Here is a 6,067-nt window from a genome sequence, read left to right on the forward strand (position 1 = left end):
CTCTCGTACGTGCCCGAGCTGTGCGCGCTCGGCGATGTGCTTGTGGGGAAGCTTGTTGGTGTAGGAGTGCGTAGCGGAGTGACGGTTGTCCGTCAGCTGCAAGAGCAGCTCTTCGCGTTTGGGGAAAGCTCGAGGCAGGACTCGAGGCGCATTGTCCAACAAGCAGCGAGCGTAACGCTCTTGATGGACGTGAGGACACGAAGCGGACCGAGAATGCCGAGAAACTTGGCACTGTTTCTGGCCGGACATAGTGGGAATGGCTTGCGATTGGTTCGCGTGGGACAGAGAGTCGTGCTTCTCGCTGCACGATCGGCAGTGCGTGCCGGAACATTCGTAGGAGGATTGGTTGGGCGATCGCAAGTAGCTTGGGTTTGAACTGGATTGACTTACCGAGTCCGTCCCTTGGGAAGGAACCAAATTATGTCCACGCACTGGACACAAGTTTCGGCCGTCCCGGATCACCGACGGCCTGTTTCCCCAAACTTCACTTTCCCCAGAACCTTCCTTTTCCTGCATGAACTTCCTACCTCCTTTTCCTTTATTCCGCTCCTTGCATGCCTCCTTCCTTCAATCCTGCTGCATGTTCTCTCCCACTAATCACACCCGCGACTTAGTATTTCGGACTTGGTTCAAGTAAAATTGCCGCTTTTACTGTGACGCGAACTGAACTCCGCAACGGTTCGTTTTAGACTTTTCATCACGGTTTTGTTCGGAGTTTTTTCCAACGGTTTGGACGGTTTCGCGGTCAAGTTCACGGCAGAGTGATTCTTCTAGTGGTCGTATCACGATGGCAGAATCGTGCTACGTGGTCGTCAGGACAGGATGGCGAATCCTTCCGACGGACTTAGCGAGAGGCATTTTTGGATCGGCGCCGCGATTTTGCATGGAACGTTTTCATGAAAATGCACTGCAGTTTATGCTTCACCGATTTTTCATGATTGCAGGTGAGAAGTGGACGGAACTTCTGCGATTGAACGAGCACTGATGGACAGCGACGGAATGGCGCTTGGGCCATTTTCACTTGAACATAACTTGATACGCGGCGCCATCGCGGACTTCTTTACCGGCGGATTTTGTCCTTTCTTCGCGGGTCCCGACACACTATCCGGTTCGATCGGACCAAAATGTTGACGCACACGAACATTGTTAACATACACTCAACCCCCGGTGGTTGGTCACATTTTCGTTTGACATTTTTTTAGTTTGTACCCCGTTGGTTGGTCAAAGTCAAACTGAAAAGAAACGAACTGTTACTTTTTACACGGCGCTCATGCACACTATCAAAACAATCGTTTGGTAGTGTGTGTGAACTCCGTGTAAAAGGGGTGTCAAACTAAAACGTGACCCCGTTCGTTTGACAACAGTTGGTGTCAAACCATCGGGGTTTGAGTGTATATATTAAAATAGATTGAAGGCTTTCTGAACGAACCTGTAATCATTATAACAGTTATGTTCAAGTTTCTTACCAATTTTTTTCAGCAGTTGCATTTCTACAATAATGTATTGCGATTCCAAGTTTGAAGAATAGAGTAGTTAAAGTTTGTGGGGTATGAGACAAGTTAAAGCAATACCAAAATAAATAGATGGATAGATTTTACTAAATTTTATTTTAAAAAATATGAAAAATCTAGCTGGTTTTTTTTACCTTACCGTCAACATGTTTTAAAATTTGTGAAATAATATATTAATTTCATTGTTCTGCGTCTGTTCTAAACGATACCGATAAAGAAATCAAAGTATTGCGCGTTTAAACCGCTGCCCCGATTACAGTACCTTCTAGTTGATCCCACCAATGATGCTATTCCAAATTTTCAATATTTATGACAGACATAAATTGAAAACTTTCTGAAGAAAGTGATCATAAGAAGCCGCACAATTTAACAGTGCGGTCATGCTCAAAAGTGATGCTTCACTTTCTCAGGTGCCTCTATTGGAGACATCAGGTGGCATTAGAGAGACATTTTTGCTCCCACATTAAAAGGGTATAGCTGATTGCTTGGGTCTTAGGAGTAATGGTTTCTCACATTTTTTTAATCAATCGGGTAAAATGAATAGTCGATTATTGAGTCGATATCATAGTTAACGAAATATCTTTGAAGACTTTTTTAAATATTGAAACCTACCTACTGATCAAATCTTACAATCCTCAAATCTCAAAATATACAAATCTTTCAGCTTACCCAAACTGTCCCTTTTTACCGGTGTTAAGTGCCCCTTGGCTAGGAGAGACAGCTGGGAAACCCCATAACCAACGCCAGACTCAAGTGGCTCTTAAGATGAGCTACCACAACATTATTCTTTATCTTTACCCGCTTGAAAGCTTCTGCCGTCCTCTCAGTCCTGTGGTCGGTAATAGAAGCACGTGGTTTATTCGCAGGGACACAACGCCGGAATTAAGAGAAAAGTGACGACAAGAGTTTGCGGTTTTCGCATGCCAAATGAGGAAGACAAGGTTTTAAAAAACGGTTTGTAAGTAATTTTTTTAAGTAATCCAAAATATAAAATGTATAAGAGGGTGACAAGAAAAAAATGATTTTTTTGGAAAATTTGGCTCGATTCTTTAGGCTGTTATATGAAACTTTGCCAATTTTGAGCCAAATCGTTGAAGTTTATATGGGGAAAATCTCGAAAATGTATGGGGACAAACATCGCTTCAGGAGTTTGACAGCAGGTGGCGCAGGTCTCGCCCAAAATTGCCCAAGTGTGAGATTTTCCTAGGAAATTTAATTTCCTACAACTTTGTCGAAGGGTGCAAGAAGATCCGAGTTGATCCTGATGACTTATTAACAATGCGATGAATAGAAATTGGCTTATATACATGAACGTATATAAGGGGTATAAAGAAAGTATATAAGAAAAAAAAAATACTTTAAAAAAAAACCATAAAACTCAGGATCAGCTTCGATCGTTTTGCACGCTTCAGCAAAGCTGTAGGGATATGAATTTCCTACAAGAAACTCACATTTGGGTAATTTTGGGCGATTCCCGCGCCACCTGACAGAAACATCCTGAAACGATGTTTTTCTGCATATTTTTTTTCGATTTTCCTTTAACGATAAAAAGCGACCCAAAAATTATTCGATTTGGCTCAAAATTGGAACAGTTATTTAATATTTTGCCCGAAGAATCGAGCTAGAGGGTATCCCTGATGTTGATTTCATTGTCACCCTAGTGTACAAGCTAGAAATGCTATATAATATTAAAAAATGTTTTTTTATGAAAAAATGTTTTTGAAAAATTTCAAGCAGATCATATTTTGAAAAATTAACTGAGGGACAATAAAGATTTCTGAAAAGGCTTTTATCGTCGAATAAGGTCAGTGGCGTTAATGTTAATATATACCCGATTTAATTCCACCTGGGGTGAGATAGAGCCTTTCTTACTAAAGAATATATGGTAGAACTTCTATCAGCTGATAACATCGACTTTGTTTATTTATAACGTCAGCACAAAAGAAAGTGAAATGCTTCCAAAAATCCTATGATGAAAGCAATGTATTATAAATGATATGTTTTCCAAAAGAAATTAAAAACGCAATTTCCACCGAAACAATATTTTGAATCGTACATATTCCTAATCAATCATGCGTTCATCACAAACGCGAGCATAGCAAGCCGCGGTTTTGGTTTTCTAGCTTCGGTACGAGCCCAAGCCCATTTGTGTGTTGGTATTTTGGTTCATCGTACCAGCGCACCAAGACACGCGTCGGCTCGTCTGTTCGGTTTCGTGTCTGACAGTTATGCACAAATGGACAGGGCAAAACAAACCGAAAAGCTACGATATCTTATAAGCTGCAAATAAGCTGTAGGAAATATCGGTAGACAAGCTAATACAAACAAGTATAACTCGAGCCACAAACTATATGCGCCAGTATACGATGTTCAACTTGACAACTTGTCGACTTGATGAAGAAGCGCCAAAAATCGAAGCAGTGTGATTTTTTAGCCATTTTTTCGAAGAAAATTCATGCGGAATTGTAATAATTACGAAGATGAAAATGATGTTCAGCCATAAAGTAAAAACTATACCTTTCTTTAATAAGAAAGACAAAAGATGCGAATGCAGATAAAAAGAAGACCTGTTTTTCCTAAATCAAAATGTGCTCAAAATTACAGCACAAAAAAACGTTTTTTTATATAAAAATAGTGCGAAAAACATTTCAAAGCTTCTCTACCGATCTCTGTATGATTTGAAGCAATTCCGAATGTTCATGTTAACTTTTATGTTTGTAGGCAAAAATGCAAAGGAAATGTGCACGTTTTATATGAAATAAGTCGATTCTTTTGCACAGCGTGTCTCTGGTGTGGCAAAATTGATTCATACTTAAAACGTGACGCAAATTATAAATCATTCTACTTTGTGTTATCTGTTTTATATGTTACCAAGCACAGTGCTTCTGTATTGGGCATCATTAGCTGGCCCTCCCCTTTGTTTAATATTAATGAGCCGAATTTATGGGGATCGATTTGTTATTCCATGATGAAAGATCCGTTTGTTTGCTCCGCTTAGTGATTATTTATAATTGAGTAAGTACTCCGTTGCTTAGTTTTAAATAATAGATAATATAATACATTGAAAAGCTTTTCATTAATCTTATTACAGACTTGAATCAACAGTCATTGTCACTGTGAAATCAAAAGATAATGTATTCAAATATGATTTTAGCTATCATTCGTCCCTTTCATCACATAAATTGTGCAAACCCAAAAGTTAGAGTTGGAAATAAGTTTCCCAGGAATCCATTAACTTTACAAAAAGAACGGACGAAGCTCTAACCCAAAAGTTATCCATTTTCCCCATGCTGATTGATTTGCTCCGTCAGTTTCAGAACCACGCACAGATCGTTCACAACTAATATTGTGCACACGTACCAGGACCGAGGGTGCTCGACTTCCTGTGCACCACGAAGGAAACGAATTTTCGTGGTTCATTAGTTTCCCAATTGACGCAAATAATTACATTAGCAGATTCCTTTACGCTGACTGGCTGACTGCGGGGAAAATCCTGCAGCCCGACCAGTTTACTCCAACTTAGTGGAGAAACCCACAAACATAACACAACAACGCAACACTTGCCAAAACCAGCAGCAGTTGCCTAATGAGAAAGTTCAGCACAACTTTGGCACCTTCTCGAATTGGATGGGTTTGAAGAAAATCGTGCTCTTTTCGGCTCATTTTCGTTGGTGTGGTTCATTTATGAGAAATTTTGTTGAGCATAAAATTTGAATGTTGTGAGTTTTTGGCGATTATCTACGCTCCATGGTTGGTTATGGATGGTCCCTAGTTTTCTCTCAACTATTAGTAAATTGCCCCGCCCGTGTGGATCAATCGGACCGCGCACTGGACTCACAATCCAGGTGTCGCCGGTTCGAATCCCGCGGCGGGCGCTCTAAAATTCTTTGTGTAAATATGGGTATTCGGCTCCGTGCCATACTTTCATACACTTAGGAGCCCAGGACGGCGAAGTCTTTGTAGATAAAAGGAAGACACTAGTGCAGGGGTGCTCAACCTTTTGGCCCTGTGGGCCAGATCTGATTTTTCTGAAGCAGTGGCGGGCCGGAACTAATGTTTGATAAAAGTTGAAAATGCAAAAAAAAAATCTTAACATTATATTCATCAGATCATTTAAAAATAATCAAATAAAAAAACGAGTATTGCATATAAGATTCATTTACCTGGATTATAAGAAAGAAAAACAAAAATACATTTTAAAATTAAAATTAAATAATAAATAGAATTAATTTAAACGAAATTTGGATTCAAATCTTCTTTACAAAAAAAAAACCTTTTTGTTTTATTGTGCAATTTTTTGCAAATATCTTACACAATATTTTAAAATGATTTGAAACATACACAAAATTAAAAAAAAAGTGTTTCTTAATGTTTCTTCAAACAATTGAAATTCAGTAAAACAATTTTTTTGCTGTTTTGAGACATTTTTCAATATTTCAAAAATATTTGCAGCGAACTCCGTTATCTGTGAGAATAATCTGCTTTTTTAAGCTAAATTTACCTGATTTTTTTTTCTGTGTAGGGCATTTAACTATTCTTGAATTGTTGAAGGCTTA

This window comes from Culex quinquefasciatus, chromosome 1, assembly GCF_015732765.1.
Source record: "Culex quinquefasciatus strain JHB chromosome 1, VPISU_Cqui_1.0_pri_paternal, whole genome shotgun sequence".
Classification (NCBI taxonomy): Eukaryota; Metazoa; Arthropoda; class Insecta; order Diptera; family Culicidae; genus Culex; species Culex quinquefasciatus.